Source organism: Phalangium opilio, unplaced genomic scaffold (genome assembly GCF_054372755.1).
Source record: "Phalangium opilio isolate 3A_F unplaced genomic scaffold, DU_Popi_V2 ptg000024l_1, whole genome shotgun sequence".
Lineage (NCBI taxonomy): Eukaryota > Metazoa > Arthropoda > Arachnida > Opiliones > Phalangiidae > Phalangium > Phalangium opilio.
Window position 1 is genome coordinate 2092211 of NW_028324155.1, and position 13331 is coordinate 2105541.

Consider the following 13331-nt stretch of genomic DNA (forward strand, 5'->3'; position numbering starts at 1 on the left):
AGGTATGATAGGGGAAAAGAAATCTTTACTTTCCTCTTGGAGAAAAAAAGAGAAAAAAATTGGGAAATCTTTTTGCCCATTATCTATGGAGCTAGAACCCCCCATGGAAATCATTCCAAAAATAACGTTCCTTCACTTGGAAGGAAGAAAAACTTCATTAAGAACCCAATTATAACAAGCGACACAAGTAATTATCTAAAAGAAATTCGGCAGAGAGAGAGAGAGAGAAAGAAAGAAGCGCCCACCCTCTATTCGATTACTTAGCATTGTACACCATTTCACTTAATATTGCAAAGGGAAAATGAAGTGGCGTGAATTTATTACTTCGTTAATTAATACGTAATTGGTAACTATTGACACTCGTGTCGGAAACGTTACATACATAATTATGTATTTAATGGTAATCAGTTTGAATTTTTTTAACATAAATTAATTGATATTATATTTAAAATCTATTATGTATTCGAGATGTGCTCGTAATATGTCTCGCCTGGATGTTACACTGGGTAACTTTTGACCCCAAATATCTCAGGCAGGCCACAGATCGAATTTTTTGAATCGGATCTCGTCGCAACTCTTATCTTGCATGCATGCCATAATTTTGGTCATACATGACCGCTGAAAATCAGCGTTAGCGACCTTATCACAATCGACCCGATCTACCCCAAAATTTAAACAATCATTTATCTTCAAATATTTAAAATAATTACACGAACCTTTCTTTGTAGATGTCGCGCGGGGCTGTCGGGTCGGTAATTGTTTGTATATAACATCAGCAATTATTTATACTCCCTTTAAAGAAACTCCTTTTATATTTTTTAAATATCTCAGCAAAAAACCTCTTTCGATTAACAACTCCATGGAATGATTTTGGCGCAATTTCGGCACGTTTTCCCTATAAACACTCTAGAGATTTTCACATATATTTTTTTCTTCAACCCTTTCCCGCTTATTCATTCGAAACACATCGATCTTCTCCCCTCGTATCCACCACGTCGAATTATTCCAGGCGACAAATTCTAATTTCGAAACTTTATAACGCGAGTTCAATCTACACGGCTTCCTTTAACCCCTTTTCAAAATTTTTGCTCGAATAGTTAGGTAATCGAAGCAAAATAGGAAGAGCCACTCATTTTCGCTTATAGTTAGTAGTATATCACGGCCGGGTTAGGGGTGGGTGGAGGAAGTTCTATTAGGTCAAACTACCTACGCCTAGAATGAAAGGGGTAACGTTATTTTCAAGAGGTTGGATACATAATAGCGTCTTTAGAGATGATATACTAAAACGAGCAAGTGAACCCAGAGTCGAACTCTGTTGAGAGTTAAAGATGGTTTTTTATGAACTTTTCTTTAAGTTATAATTTTTAGGTAAGCCCAGTACAGTATTCTTTGAAAAATGTTATTGTTTTTGAATTTAAATTAATGGCAAAGTGTCCGACCCTTCGATTGTGGGACACCCATAAGGAAAACTAGGAATTAATGAGTTTGGGGACCCGCGTCGTAGATCGACGAAACCTTTTAAAATTTTCGTTTCTGGTCGCGCTAGTACCCACCATGTACGTTGGCGTCGGCGAAACTCTTTGAAAGTGTCTTCCCCTCGCTACCCTTTAGGCCCAGGCATCGCCCGTCCCTGCCCCGATCTTTTTAAAACTCTCCTGTGCTAATGAGAGTTTGCAATATTCAGCCCAGCAAAATTAGAAAAGGATTAAAAGAGAGTGAATGCAGCTGAGAGAGAGAGAAAAGTTCCTCCCTGTTTTAAGTTTTAAGCGCCTTTTCCCTCTGGGATTTGATGGACAAAATTTGAAAACGCCTTCATGCTCTGGCGTACCAGAACCGCACCAGCTTTGATTGCTTTTCCCTAATTTTTCCACAAAAATTTTTAAAAGATGAATGAAGTTTCGCATGCAGTTTAGTATTTTAGTTATATGGGATGTTGTTGTTCAATTGCTTCGGTTCATCCTTACAAAATTGCTGAGTTGTAAGATAATTTCAAACTTCCCATACAAAACTTTAATTTTTCTTTAAAATAGCTGCTCAGTATTAGCTTTCGTATTTCGTTATATTTTAGTCAACAGTAATTTCGCATTTTTGATGGCCATTTTCCAATAGGGTTGCAGACTACCTACTTCTTAATGTTGGTAATTTCAAAGTACCTACATGAAAATTGCGTACCTGTCGCACGTACCTTTTAATAGCTTACAAAGCAAAGAAACCTAAAATGATCCGAGTGTTTTGGGTAATTCCATAGAATTTTGGGAAAATACCACAATAGAATTATTCTTCTAATTACTGTTTAGTTTAACTCATACTACATTTTCAAAAGGACCGAAAGTGGATTCTATACTGTTGTTTATCTTTCTTCATGCGTATCTTTTCTTGGTATAAGCTGAAATTACCCTCTTGGAAAAACACTGTCTGACCACGTTTCGTCAAAATAAGCAATTTTACGAATTCTTATTTGGCGTAACAGGAAACGTCCAAATTAAGCTAAAAATTACTCTTCTTCTTCTACGCTATTTTCTGTCCTTCGTTGTTAAACTGTCATATTTCATATTGATCGTTGACAATTCTCTTATATACACGCAGTTGCGCGTAGTTACCTTTAAATAGAGCTCCAATAAATATGGAAATACTTCTAGCTATTCAACAAATTCGATTTACTTTGTGAACTTACAGTTTGCGCCAAGGCCTAGATCCAAACTAGTCAAATTGAAAACAGAGCATCAAACAATGAACGAATATTCTGATGTTAGAGTTATTTATGACGAACGATAAGTTTCTTGATGAACAAAAGAAGTGGCACGCTGTTTTGTTTTTCTTCGGAACCCCTTTTGCTTGGACCTCGGCCTTTAAGGGAGCAAATTGTATCCCTTCATCAGAATGTCAATGAAGGAAAGCATATATTTAGTGCCGCTCTACCGCTTTCTACATCATCAGTTTCGTCCCAAATGTTCCGCTAATCTGTCATGTAAGAACTTTTCTCTCGTCGACGCCAATTTCTATAGCCTTTACAATATATCTACTCCCACTACCTTGTTGTTAGAAACCTGTCGTCAACCCGAAAAGACAATCATTGTTTCAGGCGCCTCTTATTTTCTCGCTCTCAGTCTAGGGTAATTCTAGTCTTAAAGGCGCCGTGAAATATTTCAATATGCAAATTAGTTTTCTCGTAAAATGAATAATTCCACGTTTTGAAAGTCGAAAACCATCTACCGTCCTCAATCATACAAATTTCAGATTAAAATTCCCTGAATTCTCCAGGTTTTAATTTAATGACTCGTGGCAACCCTTTAAGGCTATTTTAGCCCAGCCTATTGGTCGACAAACACGAACGTCTTAAGTTGAGGGATGAGAGGTCCAAGTTTTCCTGATAAAAAGGGTTACAATCGCCTTTGTATCTGGAAATTAGTCTAGAAACTTGTCACCAAACTAAACCTTCTTTCTCTAATAACGAATTTTAAAATCGTGAATTTGTAGCGAGTTTCTGCTACAACGAGCTTGTTCCTTTTAAACAATATTACTATTTATTCACGCCTTGTTAGGCCTCGACTCAGATTTGCGTTTCCCTATCCCTTTTTTTTTCAAGCAACAAAAAAAGCGTACACATATAATTCTATTTAGACTGGCGAATCCTTTTCCGGAAAGGTCGAAGTTATTTTAGACAAATTCGCGGAAGGGTTGTAAAGTACGTTCCCGTTCATTTCAAGAGGGAAATGGGGCGATTCCGTCATAGCGCACGCACCTTTTGCTTATATTTATTATTAAATTATATTGTTTACCGCCTTTGTTTTGTTTACGCGTTTTCTAACTACCCGTAAACAAAATTATTTCTCTTGTACAATTATCAAATGTCAAATTTAATCTCGCGAATCTAGCTTTTCTTATAGAAATAATTTTAATAATTTTAGAACTATTTACCCGCCTAAAAATGATAATCTTTATTTTCCATAAATTCTCAGAAATTCGTAATTGATTTCATACATATTCATTAAGAATATTTGTAACTTTAGGGATAAAAGAAATAGAAAGAAGGGGATTTGAAGTCGGGTTTTACCTCTTCATTAAAACAAAGACCGCAAAACCGTTTATGTAAATTTTAGTGGGAATCGATAAAATGGGAGTTTTATGTCTCAAATTCAATTAGGGTCTATATATTTACGGGATGGCTGTGGTGTATAATATTTTCCGATCGGGAGACGTCTCCGTTTGGAAGTTTCGATCAAATAAATGGGAAACATTTTCGGTTAATATTCTTCAACGACATTTTCCCGATAATTGAAGTCTCGTAGGGACCCTGAGTGGTACCGTGTCGTACCGGATAATGCTTGCACTCTATTAGGCTTAACATATTCCAACCAATCCTATTCTGCCCCCCCCCTTCTTCGACTATTTGGACCCCAATACTTTAAGTAGCGTTGATTCCATACAGGTTAGGTAACCTTCACCTGAACGTTAGCCAGTGCTTCGAAGTATAGCCCAAATCGTTAAATCCTTGGTGAAAAATTTGTAAAAATCAATAGAACTCATTTTAATTCTAAAGAGTAGGACTATAGAGTCGAGTGCTATTAAAATTAGAAAATTAAATTATGTCGGTTGAAAAGTAAGAAATACAAGCATATTTTAGCCTCCATACTAGGCAAATTGTATGGGGAAAAGGTCCATTAGTACAACTTTCATACTTTAACAATGGGTGCGATATTATCGCCTCACTGTAACGTAACCTAAGTGACATCTTTTTGTACTTCAAACCTCTACTTTCCCTCTCTCCCTCTCCCTCTCTCTCTAACTCTCTTAGAAAACCTCGACATATGGGGCATGGCTACATGGACGTTTTTGGGGATTTTGCAAATGCCTGGATCGCGTGATAAGGGTAGGGTACGGTACCCGGGGTCCCCATTGATGACCTTTCATTAGTCGAATAAGGCGGGAAAGGTTTTGGGTGAGACATAAACCACCAACTTTATTCGGTGCTGGACATAAAACGCTTAGAACCCTGGCCAACTCCCACGTCTAAATCAAAAAATCTGGAAACAACATTAGCGAAATGAAATCTTGGCACCCTTTAACATCCAGAAAAATGACGTGATATTACGTTTGATAATAACAATTAACGGTATAGGTTTTCAAATATATCAATATTTTCTACGTTTCCATGATGTTTTTATACATTTCAAAATATAGCCCTACAAAATATCGTTTTGTCACTAGCTGCAACTCTTGGTTGGTGTATTCCCAAAAGGGACTCGAAACCCAGTCACCCAAAAAGCGTTATTACTAGTTTAGGACGTGCGTACGTACAAAATCGTTCCATTTTACTAGGGGCAAGCGTATACGTGGGGGTTATACTCTACGTTTCGGAATTAGCGCCATCAGCAATCCGTCGCGTCCGTTACTCCTTAGATTATGTCGCAGAAACGCAAAAAAGGCGGGGAGGGAAAGGGGATTTTTAGATTCTAATAGTCGATTTTGTATAATGCACGGGGGTCCCTATATACTAATGCCTTGCGAAAACGAGAGAGAGGGGGTGTGTGTGGTGTTTGGTATATCGCAACGGGCGCTGCTGCTGGGTTTTTGATGTGTCCCCTGTAGTTCGCTCATTTTCCTTCTCTCTTTTTCTCTCTCATCTTCCAACATACGTATTTCGTTCTCGTAGTCAGGCACGTGCCGCTTTCCTGGAAATGACGAAAAGGAAGAATTCGCCATCTCTGATGAGCTCTCTTTTTGGTTGCTAACCTAGGCGCCGGAGAACTAAAAAATACAATGGAATATAGCACGGAGGGGTTGTCCCCAAAGAACGGTAGACATTTCTACTTAAAACCTTTGATATTTTCAGTAAGCTTAAATTCCCAGAAAAAATACTTCTCTATATGGGAGTTTGAATTAAATTGCTTTGAAGAGTTCTGGTAATTATGTCGTTTTATACTACATAGCGTTGTGATAAGGGAAAGGCGAATATGAATGTGGCGTACAAGTACATTACTAATAATTTTCATGATTGTGGGGTTATTTTCTAGAGGTAGAAAGGTTTCTACAGGCATTCATAACTCTCTTTTTAGTAAACTATGAAGACCTGGTTTACATTTATTTAGTATTTTGGCTCAAACATCCACGCTGTAGTTGGTCCCTCAACTATCTAAGCCATCCCCTGGTGGTAGGCTAATTTCTGAACCGAGATGTTCAGCGGTTGAAACATTTTTACAGGCGTTCAACTTCATCATCCTCGTTTTTACTAAACACTAAACCAAGTCCCGGGTTTTTGCTTTTTCTCTCGTATTTTGGCTCAAACATCATCGCTCTAGTTGGTCCCTCACCTATCTAAGCCTATATAGGTAACCCCCTGTTAAAGAGAGGAGCGTAGAATCCTAAACGAGCTAAGGAATATATAGAGGGATACGAAAGAGAGAGCGAGGAGACCTAATGGGGTGCTGGCGGTGGTTAGCGATCCCGAGTTTTTCTCGGAGTTTTTGGCACTCGTTATAGCAGTTTTGATCGCAGCCCTGAAAGCCGTCATTAACGAGTAGGCCTAAAAATCCACACACACAGTGTAGTCAACGCAACAACCCTCCCGGCGGCTCTTTTTCACCGTTCCCTCGTTTTCTCCGAGATTGAAAAAACGTACTTCTCTGTAATAACAATAGCGTTATTACTCTATACGGAGTATCATGTATAGAATCGGTATACGCTCCCATTTTGATCGGCTAACGATTTCGTTTTGTTCACCACCCGCTGGGCCTTTTTTTACGGGAGAGGTCAGCCATTCCATGAAATCGAGAAACCTCTCAGAGTCTAGGAATTCGGGTTGTCTCAATCAGGGGCTGTAGCTTCATCTGTCTCTGATTTGATGATCAATAGATTTATGGTTATTGTTTCCGCTAATTAACGAAAGATGGTGTAGTTATTGTTACCCTGAAATTATTTTGATTGACGTATTTATGAATATATGTATATATTTTTTGGGGGAGGGGGGAGTAAATTTTATAAATTCTGGGTTTTGATTTAATCTTCGCCAAGGGTGGTCCACCTCTTAAAAAATTTTCATTCGTCTCATTATTTTTTCCCGTCGGAACCCTTTCTTCTTTCGTATACGTCGTCTGGCAGTTTTCCGCCCAGACGAGCAATGGGAAGTTATAAAGTATTCGCCACTCTTGGAAATTTGAATATATAATTTTAATAATTTTTCCTTTCGATGTTAGTTACAGCAGTGAACCCTTTTTATTTTCCTCCAATTCTTGGAATCTCTCTAACAGAGATGCTAGAATAATAACGAACGAATGAGGAGGGAGTCTGTGCGGTGCCACAGTTTTGTCGACATTTTATTTGATTGCTTATGTCTTTCTTGTAATAAGTTATAATTAGTTGAGGATAAATCGTTTCAATTTAAATCAAACGAGACGAGCAAGTGTAAATAACCCTTTTGATAAATGTCATAGGGGGTTACGATAAACAGGGCTTAAGTGTATATATAACTAAGCAAATTACAGGATGTGCATGATAGTTCTAATTCTTCCCTCCGTTTAAAACGATAATTAATTCTAGGGCACAAAGCTTCCTTTATTATAATTGAATGTCACCTTAGATGAATCCTCAATTACTTGTTTTCTCACTATAATATTAAGCTTGAAACTGCTTACGGTTCAGATGGACCAACTTTACCCATTGCAGAGAAAGATAATTTTTAACTCACTAATTCAATATGCTTAAAAACCTAAACACATTATAGGCTTAAAACGAGATGTAAAAGCTTACTTCCTGTATATTTATAGGGGGTGTATAATTTGATTAATTGGCTGGAGATTATTATGATAATTAGTTTTGTAACTTAAACGTGATATAAGTATCCTTCTCTACTATAAATTTCGTTCTAGAAGAATTTCGACCCAATTTCCGTTTCGAAATTTCTTCTCATCTTGATCTAGTCGCGTTTGGTAGAATGCGAAGTTTTTTTTTCTTTCTTTCTCTATGTTAAAAGTCTCTTTCTTCATCCAGGGGTGAGTGAAGAAGGGGTTTTTCCGCTTCTTATTTTATCTTGGTGAGCATTTGACACGGAGCGACACCTGCCTCCGCCACCATTTTCCTGCCAGAATTAAAAGTAAAAAGAAATTCAAGAGGAATTTGGTCTTCTCTCGTTCCCCTAACCCCGCAACTTCCCGAACACGGTTCACTCCTTTAAATTAAAAATTCGCGCGTCATCCAGAAGATGAGAGAGAGAATCGTCTCTAAGACTTTCATTCTCTCCCTTATCTTTCCACTAACGAAATTCTTCGAGACTCTCGAGTCGAGTCCCACTTTTTTTTCTCGCGCCTGCGATGTGTGTTGGCCGAGAAGTTGAGAAGGAATTAAAAGTATATAAAACTATTAAAAGGGTGCGAGGACTCTGATCTACACTGCGGCTGCGAGAGGCTCGAATTTAATATAAAAAATAACATTTTCTTGCCGACATTGCTAGCGACACTTCATAAAGTATATCCGGACCTTTTCTTGGCGGGGGTTCTAACTTATAGACCATTTTAGTCGAACCTGAAGCTGGGGAAGTGTACCTGGTTTCGTGTAGTGTCAACTAAATTTGTTACTCCTAATATAAACTATGTTCGAAAAGCCATTATCTATAACCAGAAATTGCATCCAGTTTCACATTTAAATTATACAAAAAGCTTTCTTCCAATTTCAAAACACCCAAAAATTCAATAGCCTCAGAGGATCCATTTATAAATACTGTTCTTAAAAAGCTCGTACCATCCTAGGCAGTCATGAAATAGCTCGTAGTTTTAATTAAAACGGTCCATTTTATATTTAGGATGTATGTATGAGGGTGAACGTAAGCGTTGAGAAATGTTATCTAGAAGATCGCGAGAATCGTTGGCGCAATCTGCCACCACCCTCGTACCGTGGTACCATGGCAGAAGTGTGAAATTTAGCTAATCACGCGCCGTTCTTGTAATTCCTGTCGCACATATTTTGCGTGAGTTTTATAAACGCGGACAAGAAAGTCCTCAGATCAGCCAGCGCGTAGTTTCCACGCGGAGAAGCCGGGGCCCCTCCGTCAGCTCTATTAGCTAAGAAATAACTTGTAGGGTCCTAAAAAACAAGCCTCTTGGCTGTATTCGGCCTGGGTGCCGGGTCACTGTTGTTTGTCTACTTTGGTTCGTTTCAAAACATACGTAACGGGACGTAAAACGAGACGTTGCCTCATTCCCGAACTCCAGGCTTCGTCCGCCGACTATTTGGGAAAACAGGAAAAATCCTTGTTCTTCTTTATTGGTACATGCGCGGAGGAAGAAGCTGTATGGGTTGGATCCGAGACCATGTTTTTCCGAAAGCGAAAATCGCGCTTCAGATTATTTCGAGAAGGATGACGTTATAGGAACAAATGACGCGGAAAAGAAATTCTCTCCCTCGCGTCCTTCGACGGAAGACGCGATTACTTCTGGTATGGCGTTGCGTCAAGTTACTTAAACCCATTTTTCTCTCAAGAGGGAAATCGCTAACATCCCGTCAACCTAAATAATTTATTTGAAAGTAACGAAACCGAACTCGCGTTTTTACCAATCATAAGAAATTAATTTCGAAATTTTGAAGTCTGTAAAATTCAGATGAAAATGGACACCTTTGATATGACATACGTCGAAAGAATACGTATTGCCTTTTCTCAAATACCTCATTCAAGGACTCGTCTTTGTATGGCAGTACATTAAACCTAAAGGATTGGCCTATAGCTAAGTCGCGATCGACAAATGCCTTTTCTTGAGCTTTGTTTTGTAGTCATGGTTGCGGCAGAGTTATCCATGATTATCCCACAACATGGAGACGAGTTTTCAGTTTCGAATTTCTTTGATTCATTTTTAACTAGACATAACCGCGTGATCTTTTCCAAGAAGATTTCTGTATAAGAAGCCCCAATATATTCGAGCTTGAATACCCGCAATCTGTCAGCTCGTTCTTGGTGTTTATACAGGACTGCCTTTAGGGTTTAAATTTAGACAAAACGACTTTGGCGAAGGCGGTGTCGTCTTATCCTCGAGACGAAAACCTCGGATGAAAGGGGGCGGGTTACTCCTCGGCAGTTAGTCTTAGAAAAAAATGGTTAATTACGCTACTAAACTAACATTATGAATTCGTCTTGATAACCGTGCAATCACGGCGACGTCGAGGTTAGGGGGATTAGAAAAATTGTACTTATAAGTTCCATAACATAAACACCGGTTCTTTTGACCGGATTTCGCTGGCTATATACGCGAAAGCTTACGACGAAGTAAAAGATACGACGGGGTCACACGAAGTTCGGGGGTTGCCGAGAACGTAAGATGCTGGGGCTTCTTCTTCTTCTTCTTAGGATTCGAGTCCTTTTTTTTTTTCTTCGACGGGAATCCCATTTGGCGCTACGAAGAAACAAAGAAACGCATTCAGCATGATAGATTGAGCGCAGAGACCCGGGCGACAGCCAGTCTTTGCGCTTCTTTTTCCCCACCCGATTCCTGGATGAGAGAAAACTCGGCTAGAGTTGGAGTGAGAGAGAGTTCTACACTAGTGCACACGAGGCCGAGATCGGACCCTGAGATAACAGCGCCAATTAAGACGAAGAAGAAGCCGAAGAAGCGAAGAAGAAAGCGACAGAAGAAGAGAAAGGCTCCTAAAACCAGAAGTATATTTGTCGGAGTAACAATGTTACGACCAACCTGCTATGGGTATATCTCGGTAACTTTAATTGACCCAGAGCCTTTCCAATATTAGTCATTTTTACCGCAGTAAATGTACTTCTAGAGTGGTTCATTCCACTTCGAATCCCACACTTTTTTGCTAACGAAAAAGAAAGGAAAAAAAATAAGTTTCGGATCAGGCCTATCATGATTGATGAAGGCCTTCACCATCCCGCTATCATAATCGTTCGAGAAGTACTTCAAACAGACGGACGGAACTCGATATCTTTTAAGGCCTAGAGCTAGCTATAGCTCTTCTATTCTTTTGGACTGCCGAGATATTACTACAAATACTCCATTACTCCCTTGGTTTTAGATTATGAATACGAAGTGAAATTATTTTTGCGCGGACGTAACTTAATCCGTGCTCGTAAAGTTATTAATTAATGCGTATGCATGTGAAGTTGTTTACCGGATAAACACGTCACACTGACATATTCACAAAATTTAAAAGTTAGTCAATTCCTTATCATTTAAAAAAAAACTTACCATTTCACACGAATCCCATCTTTCTACAGTAACATATAAAAAAGAACAGGTATAATATCCTTATCTTTTCCAAAAGTTACCTCCCAAAGTTGTCCGTGAAGTTTTTCTTCTTTACTAAATTCTTGACACGTGCTGAAACGAACCAGTTTAACCATGCAAAGTTAAGGACAAAAAAACCTTTCTACTCACGTTCAATGTTAAGTCGTAAGCCTTCTCACTGCGCTTTACCTTAAAATTGTCAGTATAAAATGTTCCATAGACTGGAATTCATGATATTGATTAATTTTCATGTAACTTGTCTTTTTATAAGAAGAAAAATCCTTTATTTTGGCGGATGACGTTGGCGTTTGTGATATCAACGCCCGTCTAGTTAAAACTGGTTAAATCCTTCCCATTCATTTTCTATCGAGAAGGCGTTTTCTTAATAAACATAAATTTCGTCGATGAACCCTAAAAATATCGATATGAAGTCGTATTATTTGCAACTCTTTTCTTTACATCTGATAGCAGCTTGCTCTTCCCCGACAGAATCTTCAGAGGAAAAGGCTTACCCTTCTTTACTAAAATCTCGACAGAGAAAAAGCGCATAGGCTTTCGTTTCTAGAAACGCGTTATTCTTGGTATGAAGATAAATATGAACATTTTGAAGACAGCCGCTTGGAAGAAAATCTATTTTCTATTTTCCAATGCGTAATTTTTTTTTTTGAGATGTTGGTTTTTTCTTTCTTTTTCTTTTGACATATACCGTTTCTGTCGTTTATTTATATACTTGTTAAGCATCCCCTAACAGGACAGAATATGAAGCACGCGTCTGATAAATATTTTTTTCTAGTTACGTGTTTTTTCTTCTTTCGTTAGGAGTATCTTCTTTATACTTATTTAAGTTTAGTTTAGTTTTTCGCTCCATACTCGCTCGTTGCCTTTTACTAACTCAACCGTGAAGAAACGTTTTTCCTACTTAAAAATAATGTTAAGTTTCCTTTTCTACCCGCCTCGACAGAACACCCTGAACGCACCCTCCGAACCAATCTCTATTAATAGATTATCCCCCCTCTTACAGCTCGCTTAAAATTGCGTTTCGAAACACATCTCGGAAATTGGGTTTCTTTGCTATTTCCTTAACGAGTTCCTAACCATGAACTTAAATCTGAAATCGTGTCGTACAAATTGACTTGGTATTATAGTTAAGTTCCTTTGCTAAAAGACACCGAAACTGTTATTACTTATTCAGGAAATATACCGACTCCTTTGGGTATAACTATGATGCCTCGAGAAATGGGAGGGTTTTCGAGTTAGTCCCCAGAGTTTGGGCAATGGTAATTTGTAATTTGTGACGTCAATAAAGGGATATGGTGGTACAAGCCCGTCAGACATATCCAGGTGTCGTACATGCACTTGTTTAACTGCTAATTCCTTAAGGTTTGTTGGTACAATTGCCAAATGGAGACTACAATGATAAAAGTCAATTCTACCGGGAAAAGTTCGTTACAATTTATCCACTTTAAGTTTCCATGCGATGTACCAAATCGACTTGGAGTGAGAACAGGCTCTATAAGCGCGGGATGATCTAAGCCTAAACGTCTTTTAGTTCTGCTGGTTTGTATGTACTGAAACAATTGGTAAGAAAACAAAAGAGGCCTCCTGTAAAATATATCGTTGAGAGGCGCGGGAAAGATAGAAGGTAAAGGGGAATTTAGGGATGCGGGAATTCTTGGCCCGTTTCGCTGCGGAAAGGAGAGTAAACGTGGGAAGTTTGCCACGTGTCACTGCGAAACGAACACGCGCGTTTAGCGAGAAAACCCAACAAGATATAACCTAGCTTAGTAAATCTACGATCCCGTCCGTGTTCTTTACGTTTATTTTAGCTCTAATCTAACGAAAGCGAACTCTCTTATTATGTCATGTTCTCCAGCTAAACTCCATTTCTCACTAAAGGATTAATACGTTTGCATTGCTACAGAGGGGTCGGACATTTAGGGGTAATATCCAATTAAGCAATCTTTATTTTGCCAAAATTTCGAAGGATTGAATCACGAGAATAAGCCACAACTCGCGACGCTGTTCTCAATTCTATTAGAGCTCTCTGATTGCGATTTTGGTGGGAAGATTTTATTTTATAATCAAATGCCAAGTTTTTTGACACGTCAG